The following is a 22,258-nucleotide window of genomic DNA, read 5'->3' on the forward strand; positions in this document are numbered from 1 at the left end:
ATTGTAGAAGATGATGTGACCATTAGACTCCTAGGTTCATCTTGAAAAAGGAAAGCCCTACAATGGTATAGGGGTCTGTCACATGGTTCTATAATGGAATGGGATGGATTAGGAGTAGGACTATGTAAACATTTTGAGGAAAAAAGTGACTATTTATCACTTTTAGAATAGCTAACTACTATAAAAAGAGCCTCCCATGAATGTATGACTGATTTCAACTATAGATTTTAGAAGACAGGATAGAATACCTAATTCAGTGAAGCCTACCCTTAGTAATGCCTTCTTACATTACCTTAGAGATTTTAATATTGATATTGCCACTACAATCCAAACCTTGGGAGGAGGTACCTTACGTGATGCTTATGAAATGGAAATAAGGGCAAAAAACATATTGATAATACAAGGAGGAAAGTTAGGTCCAAGGCCTCCTATGCCTTTCTTCTCTAATGCACTAAATCAACAACTAACAATGGCCCCTATTCTCACAATTTCTACATCACAAGCCCTTGCTCTAGCCCCTAAAGCTTCCATCCCTCCTTCTCTAGGTAGGAGGCCCCTACTATTTGGCAGGGCCTCACTAGCCCATCCTCCCTGCCATTGCTAAGATAGAGTGGGGCTATAGTTGATAGTAGGCAGAAACATATTCATTATGGTATCAAGTGATTCATCATTCCCATTCATACATAATCATGAGAGTGGACCCGATTTATGGACCATCAAATTCCCACAAATGGGATGAAAAGTAGGCCCATGTAGAGAATCAAGACCCTGTGTGCAACAACGCTCCTTCCCCATATGGTGTTTGGAACCCAAAGGCAATCATTAAGTAAACTATATCTTTCTCATGTTGGAGAAAATAACACCTATGATGAAAATGCAAACTTCTCCATGCAAAAGATTCATATCTATTGGAAATTTTTGGTAGTGATTGACAACCCCCTTTTTATAGTGGGGTGGTGGGGCCAGGTCAATAAATAACAACATTATCTACCCAACATTGACTAGTTCAAAGTGGATTCATGCTAGTGGAGTGCAAGTGATGAGCACAAAACTTGCTGATAAAATATTTCTAATTAGCATGAGCCAAAATACTTCAGCTATAAAAAATGATATAATTGACATCAGGTAGGGTGGGTTCTAGACACTTTTGAATGCTTTCCTTCTCTATTCATTGAAGGAGGGATATATTGGAATGTAAAGAGGAATTGAAGGGATGGGTTAGGGGTAGCTAATCGTTGGGTGGAGTTTTCCATTGTTCCCCTAAAAGTTGGGAGAGGTTGCTCATTTGTAGGTTGCCTTTTCCTACCCATAGCCCATAGGGGTTATGCAAGGGAATTGGCTAGTCGAGGGTGATGCTAGACTAGTATTAACAAGAAGCTAGGTTGAAATAAGGCCCCCTACATGCAAGATGGCCAGACGAGAGACAACTACAAGGTGTCACTCCTTACTTGAACAATTCTCTTAAATAAACAAAAACTCTTCTGATAGTAGCTACCGTAGTAGGGATTATCCAATAATATTTGAATAGGGCTCGATTCCCTATCTACACTTCCCACTAAATATAGGGTAGGGTAGGGGATCTCCCCCTTCATATTATTGTAGGTCCCATTCAACTATAATTTAGTTGAGATCCTAGGTTGGGTGGCCCCCACTATTCTAAGGTAGCTGAGATAGTTGGGTTGGGATTCCTTGTAGGTGGAATCTTAGTGCCTACTATTTCTAAGGAAACTATGATGGTGCAGGTAGCATAATGACCCCTAGGTAGCATAATGACCCCTCCTTCAAGTCTAGAGGTAGAATACTATTCTTTGGGGGGTGGGGGGGTGGGGGTGGTGGGTTAAGGGCCTCCCACCCACCTCGGGATAAAGAGTCTAGTATATTCACATCTTTTAATGGAATGGATGAAATCAAGGAGATGATGCATTCTATGATGTTGAATATAGATAAAAGATTGCAAGGTCAAGAGAAGAAGTTGGAAGATAGCTTCTCTATGATGCAGAAAAAGAGAAAAAAAGTGGTGACTTTGGAAACAAAACAAGCTTAGGGTAATAAGGCCCCTCAACTGCAATATCAAACTCCAAATAATGGTAGGCCTCCAAATCATAATCATGGGAATACTTGTTTTGATCAGAGTAGGTAGAACAATCATACCTATACTTCAAGTGAAAATCACAATGGGACCATAGTTCCTCAAACCAATATGGCTCAAGATCAAGATTTTTGCACTTCCCACAATTACTCGTATACCTATTGTATGTGTCAAAAGGCTGAATCTTATTTGGTTCTAACCACTCAAGATCCTCTAGCAAGACAATCATATAATGAGAACCAACACAAAGATGCCTCATATATGTAAATACTACTAGCATGTATGTTGATGCTATAGGTGAGTATTGCAGAACATTGTTATGATGTATTTATAATTGTTTTTTTCATTGATGACAACATAGTAATAAGTTTGTGAAAGACTAATAGAGCAATGGACTATGATTTTTGTATTGAGGACAATACATTGCGTATTTGCTCATGCACATTTACTAGCACATACTATAGCATGTATGTGGCATATGGACAAGTGAGCATAACTTGAATCAATAGCATAGGAAAGTTATTAATGATTTATAGGGAACCATAGGGAAATAGAGAATTGGGAAAATGGTTTCTATTATATGATCAATACAACACATTGTATTTGGAATTAAGGGTTGCACAGTTAATCAAAGGTAGTACATTGATCAATGATGATGTCAATGAGTGTACTGGTATAGAAGTCACACGTGTGAAATATTGTGTATAACCATGAGCTGATAGTATTAAGTAAAGATGTATTTGATTTAATTAACATACAATAAAGTATGGAGTTGACTCAAGGAATTAATATTGAGTATGGTATAAATGAAAGATGTTTTACAAGTTTTAGACATTATCATGGGAGATCAAGAAGTGGAGAAGACTTGAAAATTGGGAAGTAGAGGAGCAGAGTAAATTGCTAATGTGTTTAAGTGACCTTCAGGGTTACTATTGATGGACACAAAGTTCTAGATCTGATTGCATGATCTGAAGGTGAAGAAGTCCAACGTACTAGATAGAGGAACAAGCTAAAGATTATTTCACATCTATTGTTCTAAAAGGAATAGTACCAAGATCAATTGGACAGTGGGTTCATTGATCTAATCCTAAAGCTGCTTGGATAGTGAGTTCAACTGCCTTCCATAACTCCTACAAGTGTTGGAATCTCTAGCCTAGGATTCAAAGTCTCCTAATATGGACTCATTGTACTATGTATTGTAATAGACTCCTAACAAGGTCCATCCTCTAACCAAGAATATTCATATTAGTACATTATCTTGTGGGCATCATTCCCACCAGGGTTTTCCCTTTGATCAAGGGTCTCCCTAGTCAACATATCTAGTGTTATTATGTATGTGCATCCATTTATGATTGTTTTTTACTTGGTTGAATATTAAAGATTTTTTCAAGATTAATATATAACTGATTCACACCCCCTCTCAATTATATTGGTGATATATTATTTCTAACAATTGGTATTAGAGCTTCAAGTCCTTGAAGGGAAGTTTAACAACTTTGGGAGATCCATGGCCAATTTGTTTAGAATGGAAAGTCCTACATTCGATGGCACAAACTATGATAGTTGGAAGGATAAAATAAAGACTCATCTCTTGTGCAAGGGTCCAGGATATTGTCTTGTAACCAAGACATCAAAAAATATTATAGAAGAAGATAATCTTGAAACTTGTATCGAGGAACAAAGAGAAGTTTTTATGTGCAACATAAGGGCAAGAGAAGAAATACTGTTAGCATTACTTGAAAGTGAGTACAGTAAGGTAAAATTACTTAATACATCTCATGAAATTTGGAAAAATTTAGAGGTTAATTATGAGGGTGATACACATTCCAAAAGGGTTAGATTGCAAAATTTCTATTGCTCTTTCCAATATGCTAGAATGATGGAAGATGAATCTATAAGAAGCTATGTTAGGAGAATATCTAAGATTGTTGCAAGAATCACATCTCTTGATGGAAAGAAATTTCATCATGAAGTAATATAGAAGATTTTGAAAAATTTTATACCACCTTTCGAGATAGTAGCACAAATGATTCAGCTAATGATAACCTATACTACTAATTTCATGAAAGAGACATTGCTTGGTAGATTGAAAGTTATAGAGTTTGATCTAAAAATGTTTGGAGAATTGGTAAAAATTGGGACAACATTTAGTGCACTAAACATCAAATCTAGTCTAGCAAGGAGCACAAAAGTACAAGGAAACATTACTAGTAGCACCAAGATCATTGAAAAAAAGATCTAGGAGGGAGTAGCTCTTCTTGTGAAAAGAGACAAAGATGATAAGAATATCTTCAAATGTTGGACATGTAATGAATATGGTCATTATGCATCTAAGCGTCATAAAAGAGAAAGAAAGTATAAAGGAAGATTCAAGTCTAGAAGACCTATAAATTGTTTATATGTTAATGAAGAAGAAGAAGAATAGGAATCTGATCAAAACACAAGTGAAGATGAATTAGGATTTTTAGCTATAAAGGAGGATGGTCTTGATAGAGAAATCAAAGAAGAAGGTGTGCTGATCTCACACGTTCAAAAGAAAGATTGGATCACTAATAGTGGTTGTGCAAATCACATGACTAGTGACATGAACAAGTTTGTCAAATTTAGAAGCCATGATGGAGGAATTGTTAGAGTAGGGAACAATGTAGCCTATCATATTATAGGTATTGGATCTATCAAACTTGATGGAAAAACATACACTAATGATATTTACTTTGTTTATGGACTAAAGCATAACCTGTTGAATGTTGAACAACTTATGGATAAAGGTTACCAACTATAGTTTGGTAATAACACATGCATTATCAAAACAAGGAAGGAAAACTTCTTGGTACTAGCACAAGAACCAAAGTTAATGTATTTTAGTTAAAATCCACTATAATAACATGTTTGGTAGCTAAGATTGATAACAATTGTCTATGGCATATAATATTTTGTCACATTAACTTTGATAACATTGTGAAGGCTAGTATTTCACTTGTTGTAAGAGATTTACCTAAGATTACTAAGCCCACTAATACTATTTTTAAGGAATTTATTTTGGCTAAGTAGAAGAGAGTCTCATTTCCTAGCAAGTAGTTTTGTACTACACAAAAGATGGAATTGATTCACACAGATCTAGGTGGTCCTACTGTAGACACCTAAAATTGTCCAAGTCTGGTTTCCTAGCCAATTAAATAGATATTTATTATTTATTTAATTCCCATACCTTTAATTAAATAAATTTTACATTTATTTAATTATGTTCATCCTTTATTGATTTAAATAAACTAAGGTTTATTTAAATCCTAACCTATTCCCCTTGCATGCTAACCCATTCACTTTAATTAAGTACTTCATTTACTTAATTGATCCCTTTCCTAATCCCACTTGGAATTAAATATTAAATGTCATCCTATTTGAGCACATGGCTCCTAACTTTAACCCTCACCTAACCTCACTTTCCTAACCTAACCCACCGGGCGTGCCAAAACGTATTGCATAAAAATGCAATAAGAGGAATAAACATTAAGCAACTAACATCTATTCCTACATGATTATGCAAACCTCAAAATATGCAAGATAAACATGCAAAAAACATAACATGAAATCAAAAGAGTATAAACTATTCAAAATAGCAGATATGAAAACCTCATGAAATCATCAAGTGTAGATGATTTCATTGTTTTGGGATGTGGTTGCTCACAAATCCTACAGCATAACAATAGGCTAGATAGTGCTTGTTGAGAATGAGGAGAGAGATATCCTTTTATAGGAAAAGAGATGAAATGGATGGTTGAGATTGAATACAAGATGGAAGGCTAGGATCTCTCAAGATCAATGAGGTGTCCATGAGGCAGAGGCCAAGTAGACTCCAAGTGGATTAGGGTTTTGACCATTGAAAGGGGGCAATATGCTCACACATGTGTGGGAAACTTTTGATGTGACATGTCTATGATAGATGTAAGAAGGTTGGAGGCTCAAAGTTTCTCACACATGTGTGAGACACCTTTGAAAGTGATGGGTCAATGACATGTGTAAGAGGGTTGGAGGCTCAAGGTTTCTCACACATGTGTGAGACATCTTGGTTCACATGTGAAGGGGGACAAAGGTGTAAGTGTGTAAGAGTCACATGTCACATGTGACTAGGGTTTGATAATCCTTTGATTAGGATTGTGCAAATGATTAGTAATGTGATTAGATGGGAAACTAGGATTAATTAGTGGATAAGTGAATTGACCTAGGTTAGAAGGATGGGTTAGGTTAGGAAAGTGAGGTTAGGTGAGGGTTAAATTTAAGAGCCATGTGCTCAAATAGGATTAAATTTAATATTTAATTCCAAGTGGGATTAGGAAAGGGATTAATTAAGTAAACAAAGTACTTAATTAAAGTGAATGGGTTTAGCATGGAAGGGGAATAGGTTAGGATTTAAATAAACCTTAGTTTATTTAAATCAAGAAAGGATGAACATAATTAAATAAATGTAAAATTTATTTAATTAAAGATAGGGGAATTAAATAAATAATAAATATATCTATTTAATTGGCTAGGAAATAGGATTTGGACAATTTTAGGTGTCTACACCTACAAGAACAAGAGGATACTTAGGAGAAAGGTACTTTATGATTTTTGTTGATGATTTTGCTAGAATGATGTGGGTAGCTTTTCTTAAAGAAAAATCAGAAGGATTTGAGAAATTCATGATATTTAAGAACAAAGTTGAGAATGAATCTAGAGTCTGAATAAAGAGCTTAAGGTTCGATAGAGGACGAGAATTCACCTTTAAAGAATTCAATATTAATTATGAAGAGCATGGTATTAGGAGACAACTATCTTCACCCCATAAACTCAAGTAGAATGGGATTTTTGAAAGAAGAAAAAAATCATTTTCTAAAGCAGTAAGGGCTATGTTGTTTGAGAATGATGTACCAAAGACCTTCTGGAGAGAAGTAGTCAATATTGTAGTATATATACTGAATAGAGTATAGACTAGGAAAGGTATGGACAAAACACCTCATGAACTATGGTTTAGTCACTCACCATCAGTATAGTAATTTAAGATATTTGGACACAAATGTTACATCAAAAGAGATGATAATATCAATAAGTTTGATCTAAGGAGTGATGAAGGTATTTTTATTGGCTATTCATTAAAAAGTGAAGGTTACAAATGCTTCAACTATAGAACAAAAACTATAGTAGAAAGTGCAAATGTTAAAATTGATGAAAAATTTGGCACCAAGGAAAGGATAATGGATTATAAAACTAATGGAGATGATTATTTTGGAATGACTAACAAATTAATGAATTATTTCTCAAGACTAACAACAACTTGTAGAATAATGTGCAAATTCAAGATGTAAGAGAAGAATAGAGCACAGTTCCTAAAATAAGAATTGAAGCAGCAACTCCTACTCCAAATAAGAACATGATAAGACATCATCCTACTAACCAGATAATAGAAAGTAAGGAAAAGGGAGTAATGACTAGGAGCAAAATTAATGAAGAACTATGTCTAATATCTCAAGTAGAATCAAGAAACACAAATAAAGCAATCAAAGATGATCATTGGATAAGAGCAATGGAGGAAGAACTCTAGTAGATAATTGAAAATGACACATGGGAGTTAGTTCGTAGACCTAAGGAAAAAAATGTGATTGGCACAAAATGGGTATTCAAAAATAAAATGAATGAATAAGGATAAGTAATAAGGAATAAAGTGAGACTTGTATGCAAAGGCTATTCTCAAGAAGGAGGAATTGATTATGAGGAACCATATGCACCTGTAGCAAGGATGGAAGTAGTTAGAATGTTCTTGGCATATGCAACAAAATTTTTTTTTGAAGTATATCAAATGGATGTTAAATCAGTATTCTTGAATGGAGAACTTGAAGAAGAAGTTTACATTGAACAACTAAGGGTTTTCCTTAATATAAGAGAAGGATATGGTTTATAGACTAAAGAAAGCATTGTATGGATTAAAGCAAGCACCAAGAACTTGGTATGCAAAGTTGAAAAAATACTTAGCAAAGCTTGGATTTGATAAAGGAACAACATATAGTAACTTGTACTTGAAGAAAATAGGAGATGATTTGCCAATAATCATTATATTTGTTGATGACATCATTTTTAGTGGAAATGATGAAGCTAGTAAAAAATTAATAGAAGACATGAAGAATGAGCTTGAGATGAGCATGATAGGAAAAGTGAAATTATTCTTAGGATTGCATATTGTTTAGAACAAGGAAGGTATCTTTATCTCTTAGGCCAAGTACTTAAAAGATTTTCTAAAAAGATTTGGTCTAGAAAATTGCAAACCTATTGGAACTCCTATGGTAACTAGACACAAATTATCAAGCAAGGATGAGACACATACTATTGAACAAAATAAGTATAGATCTATGATTGGAGGATTGCAACATCTAACTTAGAGAAAACCAGATATAGCCAATGTAGTCAAAATTGTGGCCAGATTTCAAGCTGATCCCAAAGAATATCACAATGCAGCAATAAAAAGGATATTCAAATATCTAAAAGGAACATCAGATTATGTCATTTGGTATGATAGAAGCAATGAATTTACTCTTTTTACTTATAGAGATGTTGATTGGGCTGGAGATAGGGATGATAGAAAAAGCACTAGTGGAGGAGAAATTTTCCTGGGAGGAAGAATAGTTTCTTGGCTAAGTAAGAATCAAAATTGTACCTCACAAAGTACTACAGAGGTAGAATATGTTGCAGCAACAAACAATTGTAATCAAGTAATATGGATGAAGAAAATGATGAAGGACATTGGAATTACATTCATAGAACCTATTATCATTTATTGTGATAACACAAGTACTGCCAACATGTCTAAGAATCCTTTTTTGCATTCTAAGACTAAACACATTGCCATAAAATATCACGTGTTGAGAGAGAAAGTTGTTGAGAAAGAAATCAAACTAGAGTACATTAATACTAAGGAGAAAATTATAGACATTTTCACAAAGGCCTTGCCAAAAGATACATTTGAGTACCTGAGAGGTATGCTTGGTGTTATGCCCCTACCTAGCTCAGAATGGAAGATGCAAAAAGTGCATCAGTCTAAGGTATATAACACCATTGTTAGACTGGATTGTATGTTGATTCTTCCTCAATGGGGGAGTATCTGTGATGAAAAAAGTCAGTCAAGGAATCTTGGAAATAGATAATTAGTGTGCAACAATGTCTTTAGTCACTTGTGTTGTTTATAGAAATATATGCAAAAGTTGTAAAGCAACAGACTAGCATGTGGTCATGCTGATAAATTGTTGTATGTTCAATTTTTGTATAATATTTGACATTGATGTCAATGGGGAGAGAGTGACATGAAAAACATTAGAGAAAGTTTGTACTATCGGGGAGATGAAAGATTTGCATGAGGAAACTTGAGTGATGAAGAAACTTATTGGTATTCTTGGAACTAGATATTTTTCATCTATGTTGCCATCAATACCAAAGGGGGAGATTGTTTGCATGTATACTGATGCTATGGGGGAGTATTGCAAAACATTGTTATGATGTATTTATAACTGTATTTGTCATTGATGACAACATAGTAATAAGTTTATGAAAGACTAATAGAGCAATAGACTGTGATTTTTGTATTGAGGACAATACATTGCATATCTTTTAATGCATAGTTACCAACATATACTATAGCATGTATATGACATATGGATAACTGTACAAAACTTGAATCGATAATGTACGAAAGTCATAAATGATTTATAGAGAATTATAGGGAAACAAAGCACTGGGAAAATAGTTTCTATTGTATGGTTGATATAGAACATTGTATTTGGAATTAAGGGTTGCATAGTTAACCAAAGGTAGTACACTGACCACTGATGAAATCAGTGAGTGTGTAGGTACAAAATTTTCATGTGTGAAAGATTGTGTATAACTGTTAGCTAACAACATTAAGTAAATATGTATTTCATTGAATCAACTTATGATAAAGTATGGAGCTGACTCTAGGAATTAATATTGAGTATGGAATACAAGAAAGATGGTTTCTGAGTTTTAGAAATTATCATAGGAGATCATGAAGCAAAGAAGACTTGTGAATTGTGAAGTAGAGGAGAAAAGTAATTTGTTAATGTGTGTAAGTGACCTTAAGAGTTATTGGTTATGGATATAGAGTTCTAGATCTAATTGCATGATCTAAAGGTGAAGAAGTCCAACATATTGGACAAAGGAAGATGCTAAATATTATTTCACATGTATTATTCGAAAAGGAATAGTACAAAGATCAATTGGACAATGGGTTCATTGAATTGATCTTGAAGTTCTTTATATAGTGAGTTTAGCTACCTTCTATAACTCCTAATAGGGTTGGAATATCATAATAGGGTTTCAATGTCTCCTAATAGGGACTTATTGTAATAAATATTGTAACAAACTCTTAACAGGGTCCATTCTCTAACCAAGAATATTAAGATTAGTACATTATCTTGTGAGCATCATTCCCACCAGGGTTTTCTCTTTGATCAAGGGTTTCCCTAGTCAATATATTTGGTGTTATTGTGTATGTGCATACCTTTATGAGTGTTTCTTACTTGGTTGAATATTAAAAAATTGTTCAAGATTAATATATAAGTTATATTGGTGATATACTATTTCTAACAAAGATAGGGTGATTGCTCCTTCATGAATCATCAGGTGGAGGAACATTGTAAAGTAAACCAAGACTCCATTTCTCACAATACTAGGAGCAAAAGAAGAGCTTTTGAAGATGCTACCCCTCCTCCTCCTAATCAAGCTTCAACATCAAATTCAATACCTTATATACAAGCAACAAATGATCAATCCAATGATCCTCAAACACAAAGACAGAATAATAGTAGAGGAGATGTGAATGACCTCCAAGATATTCCATCTCAACCTCCTACACATACAACTCCCAAGGCTTCCACTAGAACACATAATGCCTCATTCCATGTGGTAGAGAAGATGAAGAAGAAAAATTTGAATATTTGCATGTGGGATATTGTTGCTACTATGCCTATGCAGAAGAGGTTGTTATAGCAAGAATTAGAGAGCATTGAACCAAAGGATTAGCCAGCTAGCATGGAGAATGCCACAAGCCTAGTACAACCATAAAGGGAGGTAGAAACTGTAGACACCTAAAAACCTTTAGAAAATAAAGTATTTTTATTTTCTGAAAAATTCTTGATGACATCATATTTATTAATTAATTATTTAATTAATTAATTTATTTATTTTTATGCCATTAAATCCCTTGATCTTAATTAAAAATATTTAATTAAGGAATCCCTCAAAAAAAAATTTAAATCTTATTTAAACATTATTTCCTTATTTATTTATTATTTAATTAATAAATTGACCAAAAAAATCAAAATAAATAAAAAAATTATTTTTTGCCCAAAACTTGGCCAATTTCCTTAAGACGACTAACCTCTTCCAAAATCTTCTAATCCTTCTTTACTTTTGATTAAAGGCTAATCCCATCATTTCCTACCCCTTATCCCAACTGAAAATATTTAATTAAGATTAAATATTAATCCTCATGTTTATTAAAAAAGTTTTAAAAAATATCTCCTCAACCCAAACCCTTTAAATAAATAAAACTTTATTTATTTCTTAAAAATCTAATTTATCCTCATCTTAAGAAGTTCTAGACTCTTCTAGAAAGTCTTCATCCTCATCCTAGGAAGTTCTAGACTATTCTAGAAAGTCTTTATCCTCATCCAAAGTCTAGACTCTTCTAGAAGATGTCTTTAAACCTAATCCTTATCCCCTCCTAACCTTGTCACATTCTCTAAACATGGGTTAATACTTACTAACCCAAGCCAAAGTTAACAAATATCTCCTCCTTCACCCAACCTCATTAAATGCCATCCACTTGCCTATCCCTAAGCTAATCCTAAACCATCCTAATCCATCCTCTAATCATTTTCACAATCCTAAGCAAGCTTAAAACCTTCCTAATCAAGCCCAAGTTGAAATTCCTCTCATCTTAAAAATATCCCAACCATAAAACTTTATGAAGCCCACTAGGCCATAAATGACTCTTCCAAGCCCTTTTATTGCTCTTACAAGCCATTGTGAGGGTCTTTATGAAGATTTTATCCCTTGAGCCTCCTTTGTTGACTCATCCTTCCCCTTTCCTCCATCCTCTCACCCTATGACATGTGCCACTCCCTGATTGGCTGTAAGGAAGCACAATCCATGTGCTCTCCTCTCATGCAATATGAGCCCTCCATGAGCTTTTTCCCATCCTTGCATCTTAGCCCTCAAACCCTCAAGCCTCTTGCCTATAAATTGGATCCTTCCCCTTTTCAAAACAACACAATCCATGAAATAAAGTCATAATGCCATTTTAAGAAGCCATTTTACATCAAAACCATACACTCACACCCAAATTCTAACTCCATTTGAAGCCCTTTTTGAAGCATAAGCTTGAGCATACATCCTATCTATTTAGACAAAGCCACTCAACAAGAGAGCTTCTTATTGAGAGAGCCCATTAATGGCTCATATTCTCAATTGAGAGCTCATCTTAGTCTATCTTGAAGTTTATAATTTTTTTAAGTTTGTAGAAGCTTTATTTAAATTTGGTTTCTATTAGCATACTAACATTGCTCATATACATTTTGGCATGCCCAGTGGGACCCCACATGGGTCATCTTCATTAGCTTTTTTAGTCAAGTTTTGTATGTCATTTGCTAATTTTGGCTAATTTTTCTTGTTTTTGTGATTGGTAGGATTGTATAAATTGGTTTTGTAGGTCCACATGAGCATGAAAAAGAAAAAGGAACTCATAATCTATCTCATAGTGTTTGCATATTTTTGAAGCTTATAGGTGGACAAAGAACTTGGAATTCTTCTTCCTCTTCTTGTCTATATTCTTCTTATTCTATCGACTTCTTCTTCTTCTTCTTCTTGTGGGAGATCTTGGCCATTTTTTTTTAAGGAAGCAAAATCATACACACTTCTTTTTAGTGGTTAAAATGAACCCCCAAATCATACTTAAATCCATTAAAAAATAAAAAATTTGCAAAAAAAGAAAAAATCTTTTAACAAGTGAAACTAAACCAATCCAATCATTTTCATCCTTGCAACATCAAGGTTTTAGATGCATTCATGCAAAGTTAGGAACACTTCATTTTTGGGAATTTAAAAAGAACTTCAAGTTTCCATTTCAAAAGGCTCAAAATCAACACTAAGTGCACACCAAAATCTAAATCAAACTTAAAGCATCAATCAAGGATAAAATGAACCTCATTTGCAAATATTTTAAAGTTCTTTTAAAAATCTCATGAAAACTAAGAGTCCTAAATGGTTGCCAAAAATTGTCCTAAAAGCTTTGTTATTTGTTCCAAACGAATGTCTTGTTGCAAAATCTTGAATGTTTCTTAAGTTTTTCATGCATCAAAAAAATCTAGGAATATTATTTTTGGGCTTAAAATATGCAAACTAGAACACAAAATCTTGAATGAAAACCAAAGTCCAAAGAGTCATTTTTACTTTTGAGTCCAAAACAATCTTGAATGATCTAAGGTTAAAACAAAGAACTTCAAAGTTCTTAAAACAACACACAAAATCTCAATCTTGAATGCTCAAAGGAAAAAACTTGAATGTTTAATCACTTGTCTTTGAATGCATATTGCTAAAATCACTCTTGAGTGCCATGGATTAAAATCAAGTTTTTATTTTTATTTTTTATGAATGCATGATTAAAACAACAAATCCAATCTTGAATGCCATAGATCAAATAATCATCTTTTGGGGCATAAAAAGAATCCACATTTTTGGAATCTTCTAAGTTATAAAAACTAATAAAGACACTTTGAGTAAGTTTGTAGTTGGACTCACCCTCTTTAATAACCCATCAATTTAACCATTGGTTGCAATCTCAGTGCCATCTATGGGGATGGATCTACCTAAGAGGGTGTTAAGTGCTCCACAAAGATCAAACTCCACTCACTTGGGTCTTTAGTGGTTTTTCTAAGTTAAAAATTCTTTGAATGTGCATTAATCTCACTCACACTTCATTTGGGCATAAAAATTGGACAAATCTTGACATGGAGGGTCTCCGAGCGCATGCTTGGCAATCAAGTTTCACACATCTTTGTTTTGGGCCTAAAAAAAACTCACACTCAATCTTGAATGCCTAACAATCAATGAACATTGCATGGCTTGGATGCATTTTCAATGACGCTTGCATTTCTTATGTTGACGATCTCTCGACTTTCATTATGTTGACGATGTTGTCAAATTGGAATGAACATTGTATGCCATAATCACAAGTGTCTTCAATCATAGCTTACAAAATCTAAATAATCAATTGGAATAAATGCGTGTCTTTTAAAGCCCAAGATCATGTATGTGGTCTTGTTTTACACTTTTTAGGAGGCCTTCTTGGGGATTTCATCACCCCTTGGGATGACCTCAACTCCAGCGTTCCGACAGAGTATAAAAATCAGGAGGTGAATCCAAAGACACCTCTCTTGGAATCAAAATTTTTTCACTTGGGCTAAGCCTCAAGGAACTTTATACCCTTGAGATGTGAAAGAGGAGAAGTGGGTTACCGCTCCTCTCGGCTGTGTGACATCTTTTTGGTTTCATCTATGGATTTGGACCTCACGTACCTTGCATATATCAAGGACTCCCTAGCTATAAAAAATTTCATCCTTGTAGAAAGCTTCCTAGGATGTTGGTGTGTTTGATGTGCTTGTTCCAAAATTTTGTCTGCTTGTTTGTTCATAGCTTTTGAATGAATGTTTTCCAACTTTGGTCAAAATCCCAAAAAAGAAAAAATGTCCCAGCTCAAGGCATACTTAGCGTAGTCACTACATCATTAGAAAATCATCCAAGCTCCCCCGCTGCAACTGAATCTATCTAGTTCCTTGCTTTAGAACAATCCCAAATCCAAATTCTCTCCAAATCATCCCCCCCCAGCCAACTAGCAACCCAATCCAAAATCACACCCAAGCCTTTAGAGAGTTGTTGTCATTCTGCTAGAATTTTCTATCCAATCAATCCGACCAATCCACTAGCCTCACCAAGGTTATCCCTTTGAAAGAGCTTTGTCTATCCTTAAGTTGACACAATCTCCACCAATCTAGTGCATAGGAAAGAAAAACTCACTTTTTGACAGCATGCCCTTGAAGTCTTCCATCCACAGGAAAGCCAAAAATCTCCAGCCAATCCTCCTTAGGTCTATGATACAGCTTTGACTCTCCCTAGGAAATCCTTCATCAGCCAATCCAAAATCTGCGCTTAATCCAAATCCAACCATGAGCTTCCATGTTCATCCATATGCAAGACCCCATCCCCATCTGACTCATCATCAAAACATGAAATCTGAAACCTATCATGATGTGTTCGGTCATATTGTCCTTGCTCCCGCCACCTCCTATTCCAATGATGATGAAAATCTTGTTGACTATGATGGGTATATTGAAAGCCTTAGAAACATTCCCCCAAGCATCCCACAAAATCCATGCATTCTTCCAAACTATCTAGTCATGCCATCTGATATCCCAGCTTCTCCTCCATCACCCAATCAACCAAGCTTCCAATCTTCTACCCCATCACACTAGCTATTCCTGTCAATCCACCTCACCTCTGACACACGAGTCTCCAAGGAATCTCCTAGAGGAAATACAAGAAAAGTCACCTCCAGCAGTCGATAAACCATGTCATCTAATCCAACCATGTGAAGTAGTCAGTAATGAATCTTCCCCATCTATAATATTACCTCCATCTCCCATAGCTATCATCCCCATAACTTCCATCAAATTGCTTAAAATCCTTCCACTTCCCACAAGCATGAAAATCCCACCATTTGTCAAAACCCTCCAAACCCTATCCACATCACCTCCAAGCATTTCCCAAATCTCCCATAATGACCTTTATGCATCCATCTTCTACTCACCCATCTCCACTACTGAATCTCCCATCTATCCATTCGCTACCTTTGAAGAGTCCATCCCTTCACTTCCTATCGCACCATCCACTCCAAACCAATCCTATCAAGATCCTACCCAAAAGCATGTTGACATCCCCCAAAGCATAAACGAAGATATCATCATACCATGTCTTCCGTCCATAGTGCAGCCACTATCCCCTCCATCTCCAAAACCTCAAGCCATACCTCTTCTACTGCAGGATATCTTTTCATCCCATCAGCTAAATCAAGATCCTATCCTACCATCTCCTCCACTCCATGCTTCCATCTTACCACCTATCCAAGCTATTTCACCATCTATAATATACCCTCTTAGTTCAGTTACCTTCATCCATAGTAGCCTCCTCTCAGTAGAAGAATTAAGAATAGTATCTCCATATTGCAGTACAGCTGATAAAGCACTTCCACCATTTTTTGCAAGCAAAAAGTATCCTCAACTAGTTCAAATGGTCAATCGATGGCATTATCTAGGTCAAGGTTTAGGACCACAAGAGCAAGGAATTAGAAAGCCTATTATTACACAAAAAAATCTAGGATTTCATGGTCTTGGATATGTATCCAAAGGCTTACCATCTAAAGGTGTTGGTACACCACACCCCCAAACCAAGCCTATCTCCAAACCCCCCATGCCAGCCTCCCATCACTCCTTCAAGAAATCTTATATTGTCCCCCCTCCACCATCTTTGCAACCTAAAACAACCTACCATATCCCCCCTTCATCTGCTAAATCCATTTTGGGTCCCTATGTCCCAAAATCTACCATCCTCCATCCTCCTATCAACCATCATTCAAATCCTATTCCCTCCATTCCTATGCAAGATCAGCAAAGGCACATATCGAGGCACATCATCCATCATCATTGTCCCACTATAAGCTCCTACATATCCTCTCCATCTCTCAAAGCTTCTCATAACCATCTTCCCAAAGCTTACCACAACAATGTGAATGCCAACTTCAAAATGCATAAAGCTAAAAATCCACATCCTAGGCAATCATATGTTTATGCTAAAAAACATACTCCAAAAAGGCAAAATCCAATCAAAAAATGCAAAAAAATGCAAAAGCCTATGAAAAGAAAATCCAAAACCATGTGGATCCCAAAGAAAAAAGTTGAAACCCATTGCATCATGGCATCCACCATTGCTAATCCCCCATCCAGTGACTCATGTCCTCCATCTCCTAACTCCATCTTGGGTGCCTATATCCCCAAGCACGCTTCCACAAGTCTTCCATCAAGCTCTTGTCTACCATCTATTCCCCATCTACTCTTTTCACACCCGTCCCAACATGTGCCAATGTTGATCCTACAAGCATCTCCATCTCATGCTCCTTTCCAGCCTTTTCATCCCTCCATCTCCTACCATCAATCCCATCTAATCTGATCTATTGCATAAATCACACATTCGGTGTACCAATAGCTAGCAACAAAATTAAACATTCCAACAGCCAGTGAAAAATTCCAAAAAAGCCAAAAATAGCTGAAGAAAGCCAAAATCATTCCAGCTAAGTCCAAAGTCAAAAAGTCAAAAAAATAAATAAAGAAAAATAAAGTGTCCATTGGTGAAAACTTGGCAATTCAAGCGCCTTGGACAAGTAGCATGATGAAAACTTGACAAACAAGCATCATGCATAATCCAACCATCCCCAGCTTAGCTTATCATCCTCATGCTTTTGTTCACATCTTGGCATCCATCTCCATCTTCCAATCTATACATCTATCCTCCATCCTCCAGCTTCCATCTCACACCATCCACTAATCTTTTGTAGCTTCAGCCAATCATCCTAGCTATCATCCATCTCCCTAGTGCCTTTCACTTTTCCATCCTAGCTTGAATCCTATCACATCCATCATAAGACCTCCTTCCACATGTCATCTTCTAACTGGGGGCACTGTATTCCTTGGAGATCTTGTCTTGTTAATCCTCCCTTGTCATTAGTATCCCACTCTAGGCTATCCTCATGCAAATCCAATGTCATCCTCTCATTAGCCATTCACTCTAGCACCATCTATTCATTCAACTACCACCAACCTTAGCATTTTCCCCATCATCATCATTGGATGCATCTTGTCAAATCCATATCTTTCATTATCACCTCATCCTTAGCTTCTGCCTCTTGCACCAAATTAAGCCATCCCACTGTCCTCTCATCCTGAGCTTTTTATCCATCTGTATCATACCTATCATTGGTCTATTAGCTTGTACCATATCTTGATTAGCATGCTTGTAAATATCTTGGTTCATCAGCTTGTACATCCTCTTTAGCTTAGTACCATTGTATCTATCTAGCTTTCATGTCAGTTCCTCCTTGATCAACATCTTGCACACATCGCACAACCCTTGGTTAGCTATTCCAAAGCATCCTTTAGCTTGATCTCCTGTCACAAAAGTGTTATCCTTCTTAGTTCAGCTTGCCAGATGCATCACTCATCCAGATCCACTAGCTTAGGTGCTCTCTGAAAGATCCTTGCAATATATATCTTTCCTCATGTCCGATCTTGGTCTGTTAGTACCTCATCCTACCCATCTCATTGGCAAATGGTTCTCTTTTGGATTTTCACTTCCTTTTGATTTGGAATCTTCCCTTTTGGGTCGTGAGGTATCTTTTCCAAGCAATATTTTTGTTCCCTCCTTAAGGTTGCCATGATCTTCCATATCATGGTATGCTGCGAATGGGGCACTCTGAGTGTATGGTTTTGATCAAGTCTTTCATTTGTTTCTTTTTTTTGCTTGTGGGTTACTCAGTATCGATTCCACACTGCTTCCTTTAGGAATCATGTGTGATGTTGGGGCAATCCTTGTGTGTTTGTTTTGAGTTAGTTTGTCAGTCCTCTGGACAGTTTGTGAAAAGGCCTTGATGTTCTTGGTAACCTTGGCAATTAACCAACAGTCCTATAGCAAATCTAGTGCTCAACTACATGGTGGTACTTCTCTTTGAAGTATCCCCCCACTCAAAAAGCTTCAATGGCTTTCCTTCATCTCCATTATCCCCCATCCATATCCGACATCCATCTCTCCTACCCCAGCTTATGCATCAGTATCTCTTTGAATCACTCCTCACCTTTAGCTTTAGGGATCCATAATCCTAGTCTTAGGGATCCACCAATCCAAATCAATCCACCAAGCCTCATCTTTCGAGATCCATAATCCTAGTCCTAGGGATCTCCGAAACCCATCTTCCGCCAATCTAACTCTTTGAAATCTTGTTGCATCAACTTTTTAATCCCCCCATCCTCCCCATCCTGGATTCCTTTTATAGTTCTCCGCTCCTTCATCCTCTAAAATCCCTGAGATATTAAGCTTGCTTCCTCTTGTGCCTCTAATTCTCCCTTTATCATTCTCCCATAGTGAGAGTTTGAGCTAACTAAACCTGTTCTCTTAAGCCAATCTGAGTCTTCTTGCTCATCCCGAATTCTTGTAGTTTTCAAGAAGTTATTGAGCCTCACTTTCTCTCCCTACCGCCTTCTTGAGGGGGCATCTTGCAGTCCATTCTCTCCTCTTCTGCTCTAGCCTTGGGCATCTTATTTTCTTATCTTTGATGCCATGACACTTGCGGCATCACATCAAAGATGGGCAAAATGTAGACACCTAAAAACCTTTAGAAAATAAGGCATTTTTATTTTCTTAAAAATTCTTGATGACATCATCATTTATTGATTATTTATTTATTTAATTTATTTATTTATTTTTATGCCATTAAATCCCTTTATCTTAATTAAAAATATTTAATTAAGGAATCCCTCCCAAAAATGTTTAAATCTTATTTAAACATTATTTTCTTATTTATTAATTATTTAATTAATTAATTGACCAAAAAATCCAAAATAAATAAAAAATTATTTTTTGCCCAAAACTTGGCCAATTTCCTTAAAACCACTAACCTCTTCCAAAATCTTCTAATCCTTCTTTAATTTTGATTAAAGGCTAATCCCATCATTTCCTACCCCTAATCCCAACTCAAAATATTTAATTAAGATTAAATATTAATCCTCATGTGTATTAAAAAAGTTTTAATAAATATCTCCTCAACCCAAACCCTTGAAATAAATAAAACTTTATTTATTTCCTAAAAATCTAATTTATCCTCATCTTAAGAAGTTCTAGACTCTTCTAGAAAGTCTTCATCCTCATCCTAGGAAGTTCTAGACTATTCTAGAAAGTCTTTATCCTCATCCAAAGTCTAGACTCTTCTAGAAGATGTCTTTAAACCTAATCCTAATCCCCTCCTAACCTTGTCACATACTCTAAACATGGGTTAAGACTTACTAACCCAAGCCAAAGTTAACAAATATCTCCTCCTTCACCCACCCTCATTAAATGCCATCCACTTGCCTATCCCTAAGCTAATCCTAAACCATCCTAATCCATCATCTAATCATTTGCACAATCCTAAGTAAGCTTAAAACCTTCCTAATCAAGCCCAAGTCGAAATTCCTCTCATCTCCTTCAAAATATCCCAACCATAAAACTTTATGAAGCCCACTATGCCATAAATGACTCTTCCAAGCCCTTTTATTGCTCTTACAAGCCATTGTGAGGGGATTTATGAAGATTTTATCCTTTGAGCCTCCTTTTTTGACTCATCCTTCCCCTTTCCTCAATCCTCTCACCCTATAACATGTGTCACTCCTTGATTGGCTATAAGGAAGCACAATCCATGTGCTCTCCTCTCATGCAATATGAGCCCTCCATGAGCTTTTTCCCATCCTTGCATCTTAGCCCTCAAACCCTCAAGCCTCTTGCCTATAAATTGGATCCTTCCCCTTTGTAAAACAACACAATCCATGAAGTAAATTCATAATGCCATTTTAAGAAGCCATTTTACATCAAAACCATACACTCACACCCAAATTCCAACTTCATTTGAAGCCCTTTTTGAAGCATAAGCGTGAGCATACATTCTATCTATTTAGACAAAGCCACTCAACAAGAGAGCTTATTATTGAGAGAGCCCATTAATGGCTCATATTCTCAATTGAGAGCTCATCTTAATCTATCTTGAAGTTTATGAATTTTGTTTAGTTTGTAGAAGCTTTATTTAAATTTGGTTTCTATTAGCATACTAACATTGCTCATATACAGAAACAAGTAAAAAGGTTAGACCTTCTCCATTTTATGTTTCTCTAATTATAGGGGATAAACTAGTCCACAATTACATGATTGATTCAAGGGTTGGTATTTTATTCATGCCTAAGTGTGTTGTTGATGCTTTCAAAATAAAATATGATCCCATAGTTAGGGATGTATTATAGTTGGATGGTATTGTTGTCACATAGGTTTACACCCTTGTCCACGGCCTATGCGTGAGGACAACCTAGTGAAACATGGAAACAACCTCCAAGCTGTGGGACTTGAACTGTGAGGTTGAGTCTTCGGAGAAGGCTGGCTTCCTCTTACTGTCAGGGCGCACCTATCTATTATCAGAAGGGAAAGGGAGAAAGAGAGCACTAAAGCAAATCTACCTAGTCTAATCTAAGGCGGTGATGCACCAAAATAGAGTGTTCAAGCTCATTTCTGCCCATATATGCACTACGAAACTAGGCTAACATTCAAGGTCATACATTCATTTAGACTTATATCGACCAACAGCCACATACAGATCAGGAGACCAATTAAATAACACCAGGAACAGAAGATTTTTCTTGTATATTATTCCATAGGCCAAAGATATATAAAATATGTAGACCACTGATCTCGACAATACATTAATGAGAGGCAAAACACTACACATAAATGTTGATGGTTGAAAGAGATGATACAAGATGTTTTATCTAGCTCAGAGACAAAGGGATTTTTACACTGCAAGTCTGCAAGCAGCAGCAGAGAAAATCAGGAAGAGTCGACCTTAAGAACAGATCACCAAATTGCCTTTATAGATTAGGCATAACTAAAGATTTCTGCATTACATTCACTTTTTGCCTACTGGCATTAACTTTCTATCCTGAGAATCCAATCAAAGATCTGATTGAACATGGCCTGCATACCCAAAAATCTAATATCCCTCTGTGAAAGAGCCTGGAGAAGACAGAAACGGTGCTGCAACATTCTCTGACATGGTAGATGGATCGCTTGGATGGATGGAGTGTCTTCCTGCACTTGGCATTCATTCCGAGTTGGTAGCAATTAATCCCACTACCAAATTGTGGCAAAACTTAGATTTCTCATCACTCATGATTTGTGTACCCATTAGAATCGATCAGTCAAATAGGCTCGACGAGCCAACTGGGCCAT

Source organism: Cupressus sempervirens, chromosome 4 (assembly GCF_028749045.1).
Source record: "Cupressus sempervirens isolate cs-2001-9-10 chromosome 4, ASM2874904v1, whole genome shotgun sequence".
In the NCBI taxonomy this organism is placed as follows: domain Eukaryota; kingdom Viridiplantae; phylum Streptophyta; class Pinopsida; order Cupressales; family Cupressaceae; genus Cupressus; species Cupressus sempervirens.